The sequence below is a fragment of the Cherax quadricarinatus genome, chromosome 23, assembly GCF_038502225.1.
Source record: "Cherax quadricarinatus isolate ZL_2023a chromosome 23, ASM3850222v1, whole genome shotgun sequence".
In the NCBI taxonomy this organism is placed as follows: domain Eukaryota; kingdom Metazoa; phylum Arthropoda; class Malacostraca; order Decapoda; family Parastacidae; genus Cherax; species Cherax quadricarinatus.
In genome coordinates, this window is record NC_091314.1 from 400020 (window position 1) to 422021 (window position 22002).

The 22002-nt window shown below is 40.9% G+C and overlaps 1 protein-coding gene across 4 annotated transcripts in view; it reads right to left on the reverse strand.

The window, feature by feature from the left end:
* Nucleotides 1-9983, reverse strand: part of LOC128685818 (mpv17-like protein) — a 65422-nt gene extending 55439 nt beyond the window's left edge. The window contains exons 1-2 of one of the 4 annotated variants that reach the window (XM_053772497.2): nucleotides 9888-9945; nucleotides 249-374 (exon numbers count right to left, since the gene is read on the reverse strand). The gene's annotated coding sequence lies outside the window, so the exon portion shown is untranslated. Of the gene's footprint in view, nucleotides 1-248; nucleotides 375-8347; nucleotides 8402-9887 lie in introns of those variants that run through there. The other 3 variants (XM_053772499.1, XM_053772498.1, XM_053772500.2) reach the window with 3 other exon arrangements.
* Nucleotides 9984-22002: the final 12019 nt, after the last annotated feature.

The window sequence follows — 22002 nt, forward strand, 5'->3', positions numbered from 1 at the left end:
TAATAGATAACTGTATTACAATTTTATTTAATCTTAATACTAATGTGAGGTAGTCAAGATGGAGGTTTTTAAGAATAATAATCCTGAAGTTGCACATAATAAAAACAATATTACAAATAATGGTTCAGGCAGTAATATTTCATGGACTGGCTAATTAGCATTTGTTTTGGTTGAATTGGTTAGTATTGAGAGATAAGATGATTTTTTAGCAAAGTCCTAAATTTATAAGTAGTCAGGGGATCCTTTACCTGTTCCGGTAGAGTTCCAGATCTTCGGGCCCTTTATGTGCATAGCGTTTTTGCATAGTGAGACTGACATGAGGGATGTTGAAGAGTGCCTTATGCCTTGTACTGTGACTGTGCATTCTGTTGTAACTGTCAAGTAGTAGTATAAGTGGAGGGTTTACAGTGGAATTTAATGTTCTGTATATGCAGTAGGCACAATAACATGAGTGTATGTCTCATATATTTAGCAAGTTCAGGCTTTTGAAGAGTGGTGGGGTGGGCTGTCTAGCTCAGGAGCTGGTAATCATCTGCACAGCAGCTTTTTGTTGGGTTATTAAAGCTTTAACCCTTTGACTGTCGCAGGCCCCTTTCTGAAACTCATTCTATGTCGATAAATTTTTGAAAAAAAAAAAAAAAAATATGAAATGATAGAGAATCTTTTCCCGATGGTAATGACACCAAAAATTCGAAATTTGGTCGAAAACTCATGGAATTATGCTCCCGCGAAGTTAGCGGTCTCGGCGACATATGCGTATCGGCGATTTCTCCGACTTTGAGCCCTGTTTTCAACCAATTCCATTGTTCCAGTTGACCAAACTAATAACTATTTCTTTAGAACTCCATTTTATCTATCAGCTGAGTACAAGAAACTGCCCATTTACCAATTTGAACTACCCAATATAGTGGTCAGAAATTGGCAATTTGGCCAATTTCATGCAAATTAAAAAAGATGCCAATTTCAAAATAGGGCCCAGAATAAACAAGGTAGACATTCTTGGCACTAAAATAACATATCCTCTGTTCATTAGTCACATCTCTAGGCCCCTCATATTATTATTGTTTTCTATTTTGATTTTTTTTATACAAAAAAATACAAAATTTACTGTTATGCAGACTACTGCATTATTGTAAAAATTTTATAAATAATATCAGTGCACTAGTGAAAGAATATTAGACTCCCCAGTTGACGTGTATTGGACGTGTGGTGTGATTTGTTTACTCCTGAACATTGGTAAAAATCGAACATTTCCGCTACTTTGAGCTCAGTTTCAAGGTCGTTTTCATCGTCAAAGTAATGAAAATCATCTCTATTTCTGTAATATGTTTTCCATTTTATCACCAAAGACCATGAAAACACGAATACAACAATAAATACTATACGAAAATACACCTCAAAGTCGGCGTTTTAATCCAAAAAAACGATCGGGTTTTTTCTCATTACGCACTGTGTGCTGCAGGATTTTTTTAATGTGGTGCACACTGACCACACAGACCCATTCTCTCACATGTGGGCCTACCAGCTTTCTCCTGCTTGATTTGAAGCCGCTAGAATTATTGAGTATATATACGTCAGAAACAGTGGCGTGTAAGACATATTTATACGGCGTAAACAGTCAAAGGGTTAAGGTGGTTGGCTGTGGTTGATCCCCAGGCATAAATACCATAGGTGAGGTAAGGATATATAAAAAGAGTGGTATAGGGTAAGGAGTGTCATTTGTGGTACATAGTATCATAGTATCATGTGGTACATAGTATTCCAAGATAATATCATAGCTTGGAAAGGATGCCTACTGATTTGGAAATTTTCTTGGGTATGTGTTGGATATGGGAATGAAATTTAAGATTACAGTCAAGGAGAAGACCTAGAAATTTACCCTCAGTGTATCTTGATATAGGGGAACCATTTATCGATGTATTAAGTTGGATATTTAAGGCTCTGTTGTTGCCAAACAGCATGAAGCACGTTTTATCTATGTCGAGAGTGAGTTTGATGGTCATCATCCAAGTACATACACATTTTTAGTAGCTCGTTGTTTACAGTGTTTCTAAGTACAGCTGGGTTCAAATGGGAGATGATATAAGTAGTGTTTTCTGAAAATAGAACTGGTTTAAGGAGTTGGGTTGCACAGGGGAGATCACTGTTGTAGATGAGAAAGAGGAGTGGGCCTAGGGTACTCCTACAGCTACAGGCTGGATAGCAGAGTTGACTCCATTTGCATATATACATGCTGGTGTCTGTTGTTAAGATTTTTGGTAATTGAGGGAATGTCCTCTGATGCCATAATGATTCAGTTTTAGGTGTAGGAGATTGTGGTCGACTGTATCAAATGATTTTCATAGGTCAATGAAGAGCCCCAGGGGATATTCATTTTTATCGAGAGCTGTCTATATTAGTTCAAGCATTTGTATAATAGCATCATTCGTACTTTTTTTTCGGTCTAAACCCAAACTGGCAGGGGTTAAGTATGTTGTTGGATATAAGGTAGGAGTAAAGTCATTTGTGTATTATTTTTTCAAATATTTAGGAAAGTAAGGGCAAGTCTGATATGGGTCTATAGTTGTTCAAGTCCACTGGATCACCTCCTTTGAGGATCGGGGTAACCCTTGCTGTCTTGAGTATAGATGGGAAGGTTGAGGATGCTACATTGTTGCAATAATGGGTAAGTTATCCAGATCTCCTGCTTTGTTTTTTAATGATTTAATGATGAGTGAGACTTCAGTAGAATTAGTTGGAGCTAGATATTGAGTATTTGGGTAGCTGCCAGTGAGGTAGTCTTTCAGCTAGGTATCTGACCAAGGAATTTTACTTGCTAGCTTTGATCCTACAGTAGAGAAGAATACATTAAATTTGTTGGCCATGTCTACAGGCTGTATGTGAGATTCATCTGGTTTAGTTAAGTTTATCTCTCTGTTTCCAGACCTGTAATTCTTTAAACAATTAAACTCGATAAAAGCCATATAGTATGTACAGATAGGATATTCAATTCTCTTGTATTCATTGTAACTCCTAAATTTATTTTTACAACCACCTAAGAGACTGTACATAAAACCACTCAATTTGTCATTGCCTTATTAATTTTGTTAGTCTTAAGTTTGCCCGAAATGCTCTGCATATTAAGGGTCTTTGTGCATGCACACCTAAATGTCATTCACCTCTGTACAAACATTGTATCATGCTGAAATAAAGTATCTAATCTTATTTGAGAGAGAGAGAGAGAGAAACATAGAAACAAGACTACATATGCTATAGTGAATATATATGCCATAGTACATAGGTATGTAGTTAATGGAAAAAGAAAAGCCTGTCACAGAGAAGTGGATATGAACATCATGGAAAGGAAGAAATGAATTAGATTACTATTCCGCTTTGAATTTGGCAGAAGGAGCAGGATTGACAAGAGTATCAAGAAAAGGTTGGAAGAGACTAGAGTCAGAGTTATGGTTTCTCAGGTCTACACTAATATAAAAATAAAATAAAATTTATTTCTTTGCTAAGGTTACAATGTGTGCTTATATTGTTTCATGATTTGATTAGTACAAAGAAAGCCACTATCATGCCGAGGCATTTCGGGCAGACTCAACCTAATGCTTATAGACTAATTAAGTCTAAACAGGTGAAGAGTCATAGAAAACAATATTCAATATTTTACTCTATTATTAATCTGAGGTAGTACAATTAACGAAACAAACATACATTTTTAAATTTGTAATAATGGCTTTATAGTTAAGGGATAATAAAATATTTGGGAGAGTTGCTTCAAATTTGCTCAGAGTTTAGCAAAGTGTGGGTATGGTTGTCATTGAGAGATGAGACGACTTTTGAGTATAGTCCTAAATTGATTTGTGGGCAGGGGACCTCTTGCTGTTTCAGGCAAGAAGTTCCAGATCTTAGGGCCCTTTATGTGCATTGCATTTTTGCATAGTGCGAGACGGACACGAGGGATGTCAAAAAAGTGTTCTGTGCCTTGTGTTATGGCTATATGTTCTGCTGAAGCTGTCTAGAAGAAGTCTGAGTGGAGGGTTGGTATTGGAGTTTAATGTTCTGTATATATAGTAGGCACAGTAATAAGTGTGTATATTTTATATACGTATTAGGTAAGTTCAAGCTTCAGAAGAGTGGTGGGGTGTGTTGTCTGGCGCTGGAGTTCGTGATCATCTGCACTGCCGCTTTATGTTGGTTTATTAAAGGTTTAAAGTGACTGATCGTGGTGAGGTAAGGGTATACTAGAGTGATATAAAGTAAGGAGCACCCTTTGGGGCACAGTATCGTATCTTGGAAATGATACCTACTGTTTTGGAAAATTTCTTAGTTATATGCTGGATGTGGGTCTGAAATTTAAGATTACAGTCAAGGTGGAGACTTAGAAATTTGCCCTCAGTGTGTCTTGTAAAGGGTGAACCATTTATCGATGTTTAGCTGGATATTTAATGCTCTGTTTCCAAACAGCATGAAATAGGTTTTATCTAAATTGAAAGTAAGTTTGTTGGTCGTCATCCAGTTTGATATTTTATGTAGCTCACTGTTTACAGTGTTACTAAGTATTGACAGGTTTGGGTTTACCTGGAGTTCACCTGGAGAGAGTTCCGGGGGTCAACGCCCCTGCGGCCCGGTCTGTGACCAGGCCTCCTGGTGGATCAGAGCCTGATCAACCAGGCTGTTACTGCTGGCTGCACGCAAACCAACGTACGAGCCACAGCCCGGCTGGTCAGGAACCGACTTTAGGTGCTTGTCCAGTGCCAGCTTGAAGACTGCCAGGGGTCTGTTGGTAATCCCCCTTATGTATGCTGGGAGGCAGTTCAACAGTCTCGGGGCCCCTGACACTTATTGTATGGTCTCTTAACGTGCTAGTGACAGAGACCATACAATAAGTGTCAGGGGCCCGAGACTGTTCAACTGCCTCCCAGCATACATAAGGGGGATTACCAACAGACCCCTGGCAGTCTTCAAGCTGGCACTGGACAAGCGCCTAAAGTCGGTTCCTGACCAGCCAGGCTGTGGCTCGTACGTTGGTTTGTGTGCAGCCAGCAGTAACAGCCTGGTTGATCAGGCTGATCCACCAGGAGGCCTGGTCACAGACCGGGCCGCGGGGGCATTGACCCCCGGAACTCTCTCCAGGTAAACTCCAGGTAAACCCAAACCTGTCAATACTTAGTAACACTGTAAACAGTGAGCTACATAAAATATCAAACTGGATGACGACCAACAAAATTAATTTCAATTTAGATAAAACCTGGTGGGAGAAGACGTAAGTGGAAATAAAGTGCTATTCACTTAACTTAAGCTCACTAATATGTTAAAGGAAGGACAATCATTTCCTGTAATGTAAACTCTTGATTTAACAGACTGTGATGTAATGAACTTCGGAAATACAGGTAAACTGAGTTGGTAACAACGAAGTCCAATAGTTATATTGTAAGATAAGATTTTGTTCAGATTTTTAACCTCAGAGGGTTCGCCACCCAGGATAACCCAAGAAAGGCAGTGCGTCATCGAGGAACTGTCTGTCTTATTTCCACAGGGAGTCCTCAATCTTGTCCCCCAGGATGCGACCCATGCCAATCGACTAACACCCAGGTACCTATTTGCTTGCTAGGTGAATGGGACCACAAGTGTATGGAAACACTCAATGTTTCCACCCTTGCCAGAGATCAAACCACGGACATTCAGCATGTGAAGTGAGAGCGATAAGTAATTAAGTTTTATTCAGGTACAGGTACAAGTTCAACAATGAGAAATTTCAATTACTCCGATATGGTAAACTTGAGGAAATGAAAACTTCATCAGAGTATAAAACAAATTCCAGCCACAAAATAGAGCGAAAAACTAACGTGAAAGACCTGAGAGTGATCATGTCGAAGGATCTCATCTTCAAGGACCATAACATTGTATCAATCGCATCTGCTAGAAAAATGATAATGGATAATGAGAACCTTCAAAACTAGGGAGGCCAAGCCCATGATGACACTCTTCAGGTCACTTGTTCTATCTAGGCTGGAATATTGCTGCACACTAACAGCACCTTTCAAGGCAGGTGAAATTGCTGACCTAGAAAATGTACAGAGAACCTTCACGGCATGCATAACAGAGATAAAACACCTTAATTACTGGGAACGCTTGAAGTTCCTGAACCTGTATTCCCTGGAATGCAGGCGGGAAAGATACATGATTATATGCACCCGGAAAATCCTAGAGGGACTAGTACCAAACTTGAACACAAAAATCACTCACTACGAAAGCAAAAGACTCGGCAGATGATGCAACATCCCTCCAATGAAAAGCAGGGGTGTCACTAGCACGTTAAGAGACAACACAATAAGTGTCTGGGGCCCCAAGACTGTTCAACTGCCTCCCAGCATACATAAGGGGGAATACCAATAGACCCCTGGTGGTCCTCAAGCAGGCACTGGACAAGCACCAAAAGTCGGTACCTGACCATCCGGGCTGTGGCTCGTACGTTGGATTGCGTGCAGCCAGCAGTAACAGCCTGGTTGATCAGGCCCTGATCCACCATGAGGCCTGGTCACAGACCAGGCCGCGGGGGCGTTGACCCCCGGAACTCTCTCCAGGTAAACTCCAGGTACACAAATACAGTTACATAGATTTTCATACGTAATATTATTATTATAATCAAAAAGAAGCACTAAGCCACAAGGGCTATACAGCTTCATACGTAATAGCATATGTATAGATTACTTAGGATAACCCAAAAAGTCAGACAATGACTTATATCTAGGCCTTGAGCCATGCCAAAACAATCTCATCTCTATTCACCCCAATCATCATTAATGGCCACTCTCTCTCTCCTCAGTAGTCCACTAAATGCTTATGTGGAGTTTACCTGGAGGTAAACTGGATACAGCATTGTTAAAATATTTATAAGGAAACCATGATCTGATATAATCCTCAATTTGACAGACCAAAGGTGAAGTGGAACAAGTGGCCAGTAATGACAATTGTACTGGGTAAAGATGAGACTGTTTTGCCCTGATCATAATAGCAGTGGACAATTTTAAAACAACCAGACTTTGTCAGTTTCCAGATTAAGTGACATAGTAGATTATGTCCTATATGTTTGAAATTTGTTAAATTGAAGTTCATTAAATGGAAGGTTTACTGTATTTATTTTTGCATTGCTTTTCCTCTGGTACTGTCACTAAGGTGTTAGAGTCACAAGCTTTAAAAATCATTGATGTCAGCAATATATCCAGCCAATCTCAGTGACTTGTTAAAATACTTATACACGAGATCCTTTTCCACTTTTAGAACATAATTACAATATGGTAAAAAGACATGAAAATGTAGCTTCCTGCATATATTAGCCTAATTATCACAAAGTGAAATTCCCTGGCAGATAGGTAGGGCATGATGGCTTCATTAAATGGTTACCCCTCAAGGGAGGTTCCTTGATGCTGGTGAAGGGCTCTTGATCTAGGGAATTGGATCCATGCTCCAGTTCCCTGAATTGAGCCTGAATGCCTCCCATCCCCCCACATGCACTGTATAATCCTACGGGTTTAGTGCTCCCCCATAAATATAATAATAATAATTCTTCAAATGGTCATTCCATGGTTCCCTGATATCAAGACTCTGGACTTCCTGTAGGTGGATGTTTATGAAGGATTAAGTTTTCTAGATACCAGGAGGTGACATCAAAAACCTCCATCCTAGAGTAAGTGATGACATCACTAAAGTTACACTCGATATGTTGGCCAATATGTGTAATGAACTAGATAATAACAGCTGATAATTACAAGATACTAACACCTTGGGTTGTTTAAATAACAAGTGAGAAGGGCTGGGTTTGAGTACCTGCCTAGTATGGGCCAATAGGCCTACTGCAGTGCCTCTCCATTATTATGTATTGATGAAATGTTATGAACTATTAGAGGTGCACATATTGATGTATGCAGCAGCAAACGTGAACCTCTATAAAAATTGTCTACTTTAGCTATCAAATGCAGAAATTGCATTTTTGTACTTCATCAGTTTGATTAAAAAATAATAATTGAAACCGGAAAAGGACTTTGTGGACACAATGACCAATTATAAACATGATTGGTCCATTAACATAATTTAGTTAAACGAGATTAGTGTACGTTTGGTTAATTCTTTCCAATAGTTTCATTAAATTTATATATGGAACAACTTTTCGTTAGCAGTAAAATTACTGAAATTCGACTTGAGTACGTTAAAGAGGACGCTTGATTTTTATGACTATGGGTATACGCTAAGGCAACATGTATATATATGAAAATATATACGATTATGTAACACAAACCCTTATGATAAGTTACAATGCTTGACATTAACTGGTTATCCTAGGTTAAATTCTAAATAATACCTAATGCAACATGTCCTCCTCCTGAGGGGATGAGGCTGTAAAAGGCCACTAAACTTTACGCTTTATTAAGTCTCCCCGTCTCCAGGGTCGGGCAAAATATATTGACCAAATTTTTGTTGGAGATCGACGGAAAAAGTGACCTGGTGGGTAAAGCTCTCGCTTCACACACGGAGGCCCCGGGTTCGATTCCCGGCGGGATGGAAACATTTCGACGTGTTTCCTTACACCTGTTGTCCTGTTCACCTAGCAGCAAGTAGGTACCTGGGTGTTAGTGGACTGGTGTGGGTCGCATCCTGGGTGTTAGTGGACTGGTGTGGGTCGCATCCTGGGTGTTAGTGGACTGGTGTGGGTCGCATCCTGGGTGTTAGTGGACTGGTGTGGGTCGCATCCTGGGTGTTAGTGGACTGGTGTGGGTCGCATCCTGGGGGACAAGATTGAGGATCACAATGGAAATAAGTTAGACAGTCCTCGATGACGCACTGACTTTCTTGGGTTATCCTGAGTGGCTAACCCTCCGGGGTTAAAAATCCGAAGAAAATCTTATCTTGTGGGTTTCTTCATACATAGATCCTTGAAGAGTACAACACAGCTGATGATATAGCTGAACCAGCATTAAATAAAGCGAATATAATTTTTGGTTTCTCAAACAGATGCTTATGAAACATGGTCAAAGAGGAACTAGCAAACAAACTTGAATTATTATTATAATCAAAAAGAAGCGCTAAACCACAAGACACAAACTTGAAGAATACTGATATAAACAGATCCATTATCCACCAACACACTGCACTTGTGACCCACATTTCTTCATTATTAGTTCTAAATAGCCTGAGGGATTCAAGTTAAACTTTTGTGGATTCCCTCTCATATAAGCCTCCAAAAACATGACAAAGTTGATGAATCAGCTGAACACGCATTAAATAAAAATAATGCTGATTATAATTTTGGTTTCTCAAACAGGTTTACGAAATATTGTCAGAAAGGAACCAGCAAAATGAGTTTGAAGAAAGCAGAACAGTAGAGATAGGAACTAGCAGAGCCATTATTCATCATAATGATTATTATTATTATTATTATTATTATAATCAAGGGGAAGCGCTAAACCCGGATGATTATACAGCGCCTGGGGGGGGATGTGGAAGGCATTCAGGCTTAATTCGGGGAACTGGAGCACAGATCCAATTTCCTAAATCAAGAGCCCCTCACCAACATCATCATAATGAATAAGTGAACAGGAACAACAGGTGTCTAAGGAAATACGTCTTAAATATTTCCACCCGTACCGGGAATCGAACCCAGACACTCAATGTGTGAAGCCAGAGCGTTGCCTACCAGACCATGGTAATAATAATATAAATGAATGAAGTTCAAAACTCTTTTAGAAATATAGTGGTAATAAATAACTTATTAATATTATAGATAATAAGATACTACAAGGACCCCAATGGAAATGTCAGTGACCTTTTTGGGGGTTATCCTAGGTAATTTACACTATGTAAGGTAATTAAACTTGTATGTATCAGTGCCTAAATGAACTTACTTATATTTCTCTAGCAGCTTCACGTACTCCCTCCCTCCTCCACAGTCAAGTAACTACTGATTATAAGTGATTGTAATGGTGAAGTAGAACTCGCTCGAGGTTGCCATGCAGTGCTTTACTTTATAAATATGATCCTTCATGTTAATAAAGTACTCGTACTCTTTAGTTCTGTTATTTTACCATCAACAGTGCTGTGATGTTCATTGGTTCTTTCTCTTGTATTAAGTTTTGAAGCCCAAATGTATTAGTCAAACATTAATGTTGGTGTCAGTGTGTCCTTCAGAGCACCTCGCTAATTCCCAACGTCACTCTTAATAACTCACATATACCCACAAATAACCACTCACACTCTAGGGTACATTACGTATAATCACGTATAATCTAGCGTAAGTTACATATAACCACATACACTCAAGGGTAGATTACATATAACCACGTACACTAGATTGTTATATATAACTACGTATACCCTAGGATGGGTTACATATAACCACGTACACTCTGGGATGAATTACATATAACCATGTACACTCTGGGATGGATTACATATAACCATGTACACTCTAGGGTGTGTTACATATAACCATGTACACTCAAGGATGTGTTACATATAACCACGTACACTCTAGGATGTGTTACATATAACCACGTACACTCTAGGACGGGTTACATATAATCATGTACACTCTTGGATGTGTTACATATAACCACGTACACTCTAGGATGGGTTACATATAACCATGTACACTCTAGGATGTGTTACATATAACCATGTACACTCTAGGATGTGTTACATATAACCATGTACACTCTAGGATGGGTTACATATAACCACGTACACTCTAGGATGGGTTACATATAACCAAGTACACTCTGGGATGGATTACATATAACCATGTACACTCTAGGTTGGGTTACATATAACCACGTACACTCTAGGATGGGTTACATATAACCATGTACACTCTAGGATGAGTTACATATAACCACGTACACTCTAGGATGGGTTACATATAACCAAGTACTCTGGGATGGGTTACATATAACCATGTACACTCTAGGATGGGTTACATATAACCATGTACACTCTAGGATGGGTTACATATAACCATGTACACTCTAGGATGGGTTACATATAACCACGTACACTCTAGGATGGGGTGACCCCCTTGGCCTGGCTGGCAAAGCTCTCGCTTGATATCTGACATAAACAGGGATGTAAGTCACAGCACCGTGTCTTCCTTTGCAGACACCCGAATTTGCATGACAGTGACCTCCACTAAAGACACCACAAGACTCCAGGCGGACATCAACCAAATCTTTAAATGGGCCGCAGAAAACAATATGAAGTTCAATGATGAGAAATTTCAATTACTTCGATATGGAAAACGTGAGGAAATTAAAACTATATCGGATTATAAAACAAATTCCAACCACAAAATAGAGCGAAAAACTAATGTAAAAGACCTGGGAGTGATCATGTCAGAGGGTCTCACCTTCAAAGACCATAACATTCAATCACATCTGCTAAAAAAAGGACAGGATTGATAATGAGAACCTTCAGAACTAGGGATGAGAAGCCCATGATGACACTCTTCAGGTCACTTGTTCTATCTAGGCTGGAATATTGCTGCACACTAACAACACCTTTCAAGGCAGGTGAAATTGCTGACCTGGAAAATGAACAGAGAACCTTCACGGCACACATAACTGCGACAAAACACCTCAATTACTGGGAACGCTTGAAGTTCCTCAAACTGTACTCCCTAGAACGTAGGCGGGAGAGATACTTGATTATATAAATTTAGAATATACTAGAGGAATTAGTACCAAATTTGCACACGAAAATCACTCCCTATAAAAGCAAAAGACTTGGCAGATGATGCAACATCCCCGCAATGAAAAGCAAGGGTGCCACTAGCTCGATAAGAGACAACACAGTAAGTGTCAGGGGCCCAAGACTGTTCAACTGCCTTCCAGCATACATAAGGGGGATTACCAATAGACCCTTGGCTGTCTTCAAGAAGGCACTGGACAGGCACCTAAAGTCAGTACCTGACCAGCCGGGCTGTGGTTCATACATCGGGTTGCGTGCGGTCAATAGCAACAGCCTGGTTGATCAGGCCCTGATTCACCATGAGGCCTGGTCACAGACCGGGCAACGGGGGTGTTGACCCCCGAAACCCTTTCCAGGTATTCACACAGAGGGCCCGGGTTTGATTCCTAGTGGGTTAGAAACATTTTGACGTATTTCCATACATCTGTTGTCCTGTTCACCTAGCAGCAAGTAAGTACCTGGGTGTTAGTCGACTTGTGTGGGTCACATCCTGTGCAACAAGATTGAGGACCCCAATGGAAATAAGACAGACAGTTCTTGATGATGCACTGCCTTTCTTGGGTTATCCTGGGTGGCTAACCCTGCGTGGTTAAAAATCCAAACAAAATCTTATCTTACATATAACTATGTACACTCTAGGATAGGTTACATATAATCACATACACTACGATAGGTTACATGTAACCATGTACACTCTAGGATAGGTTACATGTAACTCACATACACTAAGATAGGTTACACATAACCACGTAGCTCTCTCTGTACAGTGAGTTTTTTGAGGCAGAATTAGCTGAATTGCCAAAAGATGTTTTTTTCAGAAAAAAATGTTAGGTATACATACACGTATGCATGCACATGCATGTATGCGTGCGTGCGTGCGTGCATGCATGCTCACACGCACACATATGCACGTGTGCACAGACACAGTCATGAAGATCAAGGAAGGGCAAAGAAGACCACAGACAGTACAGTCTAGGGGACCAGATACTGCAGACCTCACTCAAGGAAAAGGATCTTGGGGTGAGTATAATACCAAGAACATCTCCTGAGGCACGCATCAACCAAATAACTACTGCAGCATATGAGTGACTAGCAAATCTAAGAATAGCATTCCGACACAGTAAGGAATGTTCAGGACTCTGTACACAGTGTACATCACACCCATACTAGAGTATACAGTACAGTTTGGAACCCACACCTGGTCAAGTACATCAAGAAATTAGAGAAAGTGCAAAAGTTTGCAACGAGACTAATCCTGGAGATAAGGCGTATGTCCTACGAGTAGAGGGTTAAGGGAAATCAACCTGACGACAATGGAGGACAGGAGAGGGGGACATGATAATGACATAAAATACTGAGAGGAATTGACAAGGTGGACAGAGACAGGATGTTCCAGAGATAGGACACAGCAACAATGGACCACAGTTGGAAGCTGAAGACTCAGATGAGTCACAGGGATATTAGGAAGCATTTCTTCAGTCACAGAGTTGTTAGGAAGTGGAATAGTCTGGATAATTAATTATAATCATGGGGAAGCATTAAACCCATAAGATTATACAGCGCATGTTGGGGGGGATGGAAGGTATTCAGGCTCAATTCAGGGAACCAGAGCACAAATCCAATTCCCCCTTGAGGGGGAATAGTCTGGAGTGATATAGTGGAGGTGCAATCCATACATAGCTGTAGGAAGAGGTATGATAAGACTCATGGAGCAGGGAGTGACCTAGTAGTGACCAGTGAAGTGGCAGGGCCAGGAGCTGCAACTCAACCCCTGCAACCACAATTAGGTTACACAAAAAATTCCCACTTTGATACAGAGTGTGCAGGTTCAAATCCTGCTGTAGACTATGAGATAATGTTTGTAAATAATTGGCACCGTTTGCAAATTGTTAAACAAATGCATGCATATTTTTATTTTTTTTTTATTAACACACTGGCCATTTCCCACCGGGGCAGGGTGACCCAAAAAAGAAAATACACTGTCATCATCACTCACTCCAAAACTGTCTTGCCAGAGGTGTACTGACACTACAGTTCAAAAACTGCACAATATCTCCACCCCTCCTTCAGAGCACAGGCACTGTACTTCACACCTCCAGGACTGTAACATCCTCACTTATCCTTCAGAGCAGAGGCACTGTACTTCCCACCTCCAGGAATCAAGTCTGGCTAACCAGTTTCCCTGAATCCCTTCATACTTCAACAGCATATCAAGTCAAAAAAGCCATTTGCCTCCACTCTTTCCTGTCTAACACACTTACGCATACTTGCTGGAAGCCAATGCCCCTTGCACATGAAACCTCCTTTATCCCTTCCCTCCAGTCTTTCCTGGGACAACACCTTCCTTAAACTACACCCTTCAAATCATTCTATATTGTTCCATCCTCACTAAATATCTAAACCATCTCAACAACCCCTCCTCAGCCCTCTGGACAATACTTTTAGAACCCTGCACCTCCTAATCTCCAATCTATGGATTCTTTGCATAATATTCACACCACACATTATTCTCAGACATGGAATCGCCACTACCTCCAGCCTTCTTGTTGCAACATTTACCATCCATGCTTCACACCCATATAATAGCTTTGGTACCACTATACTTTCATACATTCCCCTCTTTGATTCCATTGATAAGGTACTTTGTTTCCACAGACTCCTCAGTGCACCACTCACCTTATTTTCCCTCATCAATTCTATGGTTTACCTCATCTTTCATAGACCCATCTGCTGACACGTCCACTCCCAAATATCTGAACACATTCGCTTCCTCCATATTCCCTCCCTCCAATCAGATATTTAATCTTTCATTACCTAAACATTTTGTTATGATCATCACCTTGCTCTTTCCTTTGTTCATTTTCAATTTCCTTCTTTTACATACCCTTCCAAATTCGTCCACCAGCTTCTGCAACTTCTCTTCAGAATCCCCCAAAACCACAGTGTCATCAACTAAAAGCAACTGTGATACCTCTCACTTTGTGTTGGATTCTTTATCTTTTTATCCCACACCTCTTCTCAACACCTGAGCATTTACTTCACTTGCAACCCCATCTATAAATATATTAAATAACCATGGTGACATCATGCATCCTTGTCTAAGGCCTACTTTTACTGGAAAATAATCTCCCTCTCTCCTACATTCTCTAAGCTGAGCCTCACTATCCTTGTACAAACTCTTATTATAATCAAATAAAGCACTAAACTGGATAAAAACACTTTCAGTAACCTATCACCTATTCCATACACTTGCAACATCTGCCACATTGCTCCCTTATCCACCTTAACATATGCCTTCTCCAAATCCATAAATGTAACAAAAACCTCTTTACTCTAACCTAAATACTGTTCACTTCTATGCTTCACTATAAACACTTGGACCACACATTCCCTTCCCTTTCTAAAGCCTCCTTGTTCATCTGTGAACTGTATCGGAATATAAAACAAATTCCAACCACACAATAAAGTGAAAAACTAATGTGAAGGACCTGGGAATTGTAATGTCAGAGGATCTCATTTTCAAATTTCACTACTTCCACATCTGCTAAGAAAATGATAGGATGGATATTGAGAACCTTCAAAACTATGGATGTCAGGCCCATGATTATTCTCTTCAAATTGCTTGTTTTCTCTATGCTGGAATATTGCTATACACTAACTGGGTTTTGGGGTCTCTCATGGCAGTGATGCAGCAGCTCATGCAGCAAGGGCCTACATCAGGGACTTTCAAGAAGACAAAGGCCCTAATCAAACTAGACTTTGGAAATGCCTTTAATATGGTGAAAAGAGATGTTGTCTTGCCAGCTGTTCAAGAGAAGTTCCCCAGTTTTTTCCCATTATTTCAGCTGGCTACAGCAAAACTTCATTTCTTTCATTCAGTGAGCATGAAATCACCTCATCAGAGGGGATCAGCAAAGTGACTCACTCACTGTTTCTCTTATGCATGGCAATAAGAGAACTCACTTTCAGACTGTGCAGTAAACTCAATATCTGGTACCTGGATGATGGCATTCTGGCAGATATGAAAGAGTCCCTGCTAGAGGACCTACAACTGGTGAAGTCACAGGAAATAATTACAGCTGTGTGAACAATCCTTCCTGAACCCTCAATTGCCACCCCATCAAAGAGCACCCTATTGGGAGTGCCGATGGGTCATCAGGCCATCGACACAATCCTCAAGGAAAACTGAATATGACGTACTCCTGAGATTTATCTTTAAGAAGTCACTGAATCTGTCACTGGAAGATCACCAATGGGAACAAGCAACTCTTCCAGTGTTAATGGGAAGTATAGGGGTGCACAAGGCAACAAAGGTAGCATTACCTGCATTTCTGTCTTCGTGTACAGCTTCCAGTGAACTAGTAAAGGAGATTGTCCCCATACACATGAGAGGTGCTGTAGGAGCTCAAGATCCAAAGTTCATCGAAGCACCCAAGCAGTGGGATGCCCTTGCAGACTCTTCAAACAGACCAGCACCTCCCAGAGAGCAAAAACAGTCCCAGGAAAAGGAGAACACGTCTCCTAGCGGTGAGGGCACCTTATTCACATTTCCTTGTAGCTGTTCCTAATTCCTCCTTGGGCACTCAGCTCGACCTGCAGGCCATTCGGGTTGTGTAGCTCTTCGCCTAGCTGCTCCCACACTCACCAAACATAGGCACATTTGTGGCAGAGCTTCAACTGATCAATTTGAACTACATGGGCTCATATGTCAGAAGGGAAGTATGCCAGACATGAGGAGGTCACCGACATCATTAAGCAAAGTCTCGCCACAGCTCCTTCCCTGGCAGAGCGGGAACCGCAGGTACAGATGCCTGAAAGCCAAAAGTGTCCCGATGGTGTCACCGTGCTACCCTGGAAGGATGATAAGCAGATTGCATGAGAATACACCTGTGCCTCTATGCTGGCTGACACCTACTTGCCATACTCTGAAGCCGAAGGGGGTAGGACCTCCAGTTTCAGGGAGACCCAGAAGATCAACAAATGCAGAGGGCTGCCACCATGCTATAACTTCGTCCCAGTAGGGTCAGAAACTCTTGGAACATGGGGAAAGTGTGCTCTAAAATTCCTGGAAGAGTTAGGTGAAACACTCGTCACAAACCAAGGACTCCAGAGCAGCCAGCTTCCTCTTTCAAAGACTCAGTGTTGCAATTCAGAGGGAAAATGCCTGTAGCATTCTGGGCACACAGCCCACTACTGGGAAACTGGATGAAGTATTTGAGATGTAGGCTCTTGAGATGTCATTTATGTTGTTCTCCTTCCCATTATGTCTGTTTATGTATTTTGTTTTTAAATAAAGTTCACATAGAGTATAGGGAGTGGTAGAAGGAAATATTCAAACAGTTCAGAGAAGAATCTTAAGTTTTCCATGAAATATGTTTATTCTCTTCTCTGAGGATGAGGGTCCCCAGTCCAGTTCTAGATATGAGTAAGGTGATGAGGGTATCAAATGATTTAGATAAAAAAAAATTGGATATCACATTGGAGAGAGGGACTATGGAAGAAGTGAATGTTTTTAGATACAGTGGACCCGCGCCCAACGGCGGCATCAAGTAATGGCAAATTCATCCAACGGCGCTCTTTGGCATAAAAAAAATGGCTCTACCAACGGCGAAAAGCTCGTCTAACGGCATTCGTCTGGAATGTGTCCTAGCAGCGGAAGCGCTGCCTGAGCAGGCCCAGCCACTCCAAGACTCAGTGTGCCATTGTTTACCAGCTGTTGCGGTCACTTCCACGTGTACCTGCCATATATTTTTGATTATTCCAGTGTTTTTAGTGCTTGTAACCACTAAATAAGCCACCATGGGCCTCAAGAAAGCTTCTAGTGCCAAGCCTGTGTTAAAAAGGGTGAGAATTACGATGGAAATGAAGAAAGAGATAATTGAAAAATTCGAAAGTGGAGTGTGTATGTCCGAGTTGGAAAGGACATACAACAAACCCCATTCAACCATCAGTACTATCTTGGCAAACAGAAAGGCAATCAAGGAAGCTGTTGTTGCGAAAGGTGCAAGTATGTTTTCAAAACGGAGACTGCAAATAATTGAAGAGGTAGAGAGACTGTTATTGGTATGGATAAACGAAAAACAATTATCAGGTGATAGTGTTTCTCAGTCTATAATTTGTGAAAAGGTAGGGCAGTTGCATGATGATCTCATTAAGAAAATGCCTCAAAATAGTGATGATATTGATGAATTTAAGGCCAGCAAAGGCTGGTTTGAGAGATTTAAGAATCGTAGTGGCATACACAGTGTGGTAAGGCATGGTGAGGCTGGCAGTTCAGACAAAAAAGCAGCTAAAAAATATGTGCAGAAGTTTAAGGAATACATAGAGACTGAAAACTTAAAACCTGAACAAGTGTTTAATTGTGACAAAACAGGCCTGTTTTGGAAGAAAATGCCAAACAGGACCTACATTACTCAGGAGGAAAAGGCACTCCCAGGACATAAGCCTATGAAAGACAGGCTGATATTAATGTTGTGTAGTAATGCAAGTGGTGATTGCAAAGTGAAGCCTTTATTGGTGTATCACCCTGAAACTCCCAGAATGTTCAAGAAAAACAATATCGTCAAGCGTAATTTGTGTGTGCTATGGAGATCAAACAGTAAGGCATGGGTCACTAGGGAATTTTCTTGGACTGGTTTTATGATTTGTTTGGCCCCACTGTGACAAAATTCCTCCAGGAAAAGAAATTGTCACTCAAGTACCTCCTGATAATGGACAATGCTCCTGCTCATCCTCACAACTTGCAGGAGGAAATTGCAGGGGAGTTTAGTTTTGTTAGTTAAGTTTTTGCCCCATAATACAACTCCTCTCCTCTAGCCCATGGACCAGCAGGTCATTTCAAACTTCAAAAAACTCTACACAAAGGCAGTGTTTCAAAAGTGCTTTGAAGTGACCTCAGACACTCAGTTGACCCTAAGAGAGTTTTGGAAAGATCACTTCGACATCCTCAGTTGCATAAACCTTATAGGTAAGGCTTGGGAGGGAGTGACTACCACGACTTTAAACTCTGCTTGGAGGAAACTGTGGCCACAATGTGTACAAGAGAGGGATTTTGAAAGGTTTGGGGCTAACCCTCAGGAGCCTATGAAAGTAGTGGAAGCTATTGTGTCATTGGGGAAGTCCTTAGGGTTGGAGGTTTGTGGCAAGGATGTGGAAGAGTTGGTGCAGAACGATGAGGAAGAACTAACCACTGTAGACCTGCAAGAGCTTCAGGTGCAACAGCAACAGATCACATCTCAGGAATGTTCTTCAAGGCAGGAGGAAGAGAAACAGAGGAAGATGACTTCGTCAAGGATTAGGGAAATGTGTTCAATGTTTACAAAGGTGCAAGCATTTATAGATGAATTTTATCCTGTCACAGAAGTTGCAAGCCATATTGGCAACACGTACAATGACACTTTTGTGTCCCATTTTAGGGAAATCATAAGGGTACGTGAAGGACAGAGCTCTCTGGACAGATTTTTGGTGCGACAGGAATCCAGTGACTCTCAAGCTGGTCCTAGTGGCATTAAAAAACCAAGAAGGGAGGTAATCCCACCAAAGGACTTAGTACCTCAAGTCTTCATGGAAGGGGATTCCCCTTCCAAACAATAAAAACCTGCATCATCTTCCCTCCTACCATCTCATCACTTATAACAGCTCCACAATAAAGTATAAATAGCATTTAATTGTTTATTTTGCATGTCCCATTCATTTTTGTGTAGGGAAATGTATATTTCATGTAAAAAAGATTATTTTGTTTAATACTTTTGGGTGTCTGGAACAGGTTAATTCTATTTCCATCATTTCTTATGGGGAAAATTAATTCGACTAACGGCAAATTTGACTAACAGCTAGCTCTCTGGAATGGATTAATGCCATTGGTCGAGGGTTCACTGTATTTGGGAGTTGATGTGTCAGTGGATGGGTTTATTAAGGATGAGGTTAACAATAGAATTGATGAAGAAAAAAAGGCGAGTGGTGCATTGAGGTACGTATATGTGGAAGCAAAAAATGTTATCTATGGAGGCAAAAAAGGAAATGTATGAAAGTATAGTGGTACCAACTCTCTTAAGATAAGATAAGATAAGATTTTGTTCGGATTTTTAACCCCGGAGGGTTAGCCACCCAGGATAACCCAAGAAAGTCAGTGCGTCATCGAGGACTGTCTAACTTATTTCCATTGGGGTCCTTAATCTTGTCCCCCAGGATGCGACCCACACCAGTCGACTAACACCCAGGTACCTATTTGCTGCTAGGTGAACAGGACAATAGGTGTAAGGAAACGTGTCGGAATTTCCACCCGCCGGGAATCAAACCCGGGCCCTCCGTGTGTGAAGCGGGAGCTTTAGCCACCAGACCACCGGGCCACCGAGGTCTCTTATATGGGTGTTAAGCTTGGGTTGTAAATGCTGCAACGAGGAGGTGGTTGAAGGCAGTGGAGATGTCTTGTCTAAGGGCAATGTGTAGTGTAAATATTATGCAGAAAATTCAGAGTGTGGAAATTAGGAGGTGTGGAGTTAATAAAAGTATTAGTCAGAGGGCTGAAGAGGGGTTGTTGAAGTGGTTTGGTCATTTAGAGAGAACGGATCAAAGTAGAATGACATGGAGAGTGTATAAATCTGTAAGGGAAGGAAGGCAGGGTAGGGGTCATCCTCGAAAAGGTTGGAGGCAGGGGGTAAAGGAGGTTTTGTGGGTGAGGGGCTTTGACTTCCAGCAAGTGTGCATGAGCATGTTAGATAGGAGTGAGTGGAGATGAATGGTTTTTGGGATCTGACGAGCTGTTGGAGTGTGAGCAGTGCAATATTTAGTGAAGGGATTCAGGGAAACCGGTTATTTTTATATAGCCAGACTTGAGTACTGGAAATGGGAAGCACAATGCCTGCACTTTAAAGGAGGAGTTTGGGATATTGGCAGTTTGGAGGGATATGTTATATATCTTTATATATTCTTCTAAACTGTTGCATCTGGGCGCCTCTGCAAAAACAGTGATTATGTACGAGTGAGGTGAAAGTGTTGAATGATGATGAAAGTATATTCTTTTTGGGGATTTTCTTTCTTTTTGGGTCACCCTGCCTCAGTGGGAGATGGCCGACTTGTTGAAAAAAAAAATCAATAAATTGGCTGTATCCCACCATGGAAGGGTGATCTAAGAAGAAAATCAAAAGTTTTTCTTAACCCATAAACTGTCCAAACATAGATCTAGGTTTTTTTCGACATTTTAAAGTATGTAAAAAAGTAATCTTTTTTTTTTTTACATTTGAAAACGTGTAAAAAACTTTGATCTATTTTTTTTTTTTATATATTTGAAAATATGTAAAAAAAAAACGTAGATCTATTTTTGGAGCACTATGCATGTGAACGTAGATCTGCTTGGCCAGTTTAAGGGTTAAAAATAAAAAAAAAATTCTTTTTAAATTTAGTAATTTATACAGGAGAAAGGGTTACTAGCCCCTTGCTCCTGGCATTTTAGTTGTCTCTTACATCACGCATGGCTTACAGAGGAAGATTTCTTTTCCACTTTTCCATGGACCATATAGTATATATATAATTTATATACAGTATATATATAGTATACAGTGGACCCCCAGTTATCGGCCGTAATCCGTTCCAGAAGGTCGGCCAATAACCAAAATGGCTGATAACCGAATTAATATTTCCCATAAGAATTAATGGAAATACAATTAATCCATTCCAAACAAAAATATTCACAAAAAAAAAAAAAAAATTTTAACAATTATGTAAGTATTACATACCTTTATTGAAGGCTAATGCTGGCTTCTGGAAGATAGGGAGGAGGAAAGAGGGAGGAGTTAGTGTTTGGAAGGGGAATCCCCCTCCATAAAGACTTTAGGTAGCAAAGCCTTCTCTGGGGTTACTTCCCTTCTCTGTCTTTTATTGCCACTAGGACTAGATTGAGAGTCACTGAACCCGTCTCACAAAATAACTGTCCAGAGTGCTCTGTTTCTGGCATCTCTAAGATTTCCCTGAAGTGGGACAGGGTTTTGTCACCAAACATGTTGCAGATATGGCTTGTTTCAGCTTTGTCAGGGTGGTGTTCCTCTACAAAAGCTTGCACCCTAGTCCACATTGCACACACCTCTTTAATCTCTGAAGAAGGCACCTCCTTCACTCCCTCTTCCTCCTCCTCTGGAGCAAGTTCCTCAGCTGCAGTCTGTTGCTGTTTGAGATGAAGTTTTTGCAGCTCTTCAGTGGTTAGCTCTTCCCTGTGGTCCTCCACCAACTCTTTCACATCCTCACCACTCACCTCCAACCCCAGGAACTTTCCCAGTGCCACAA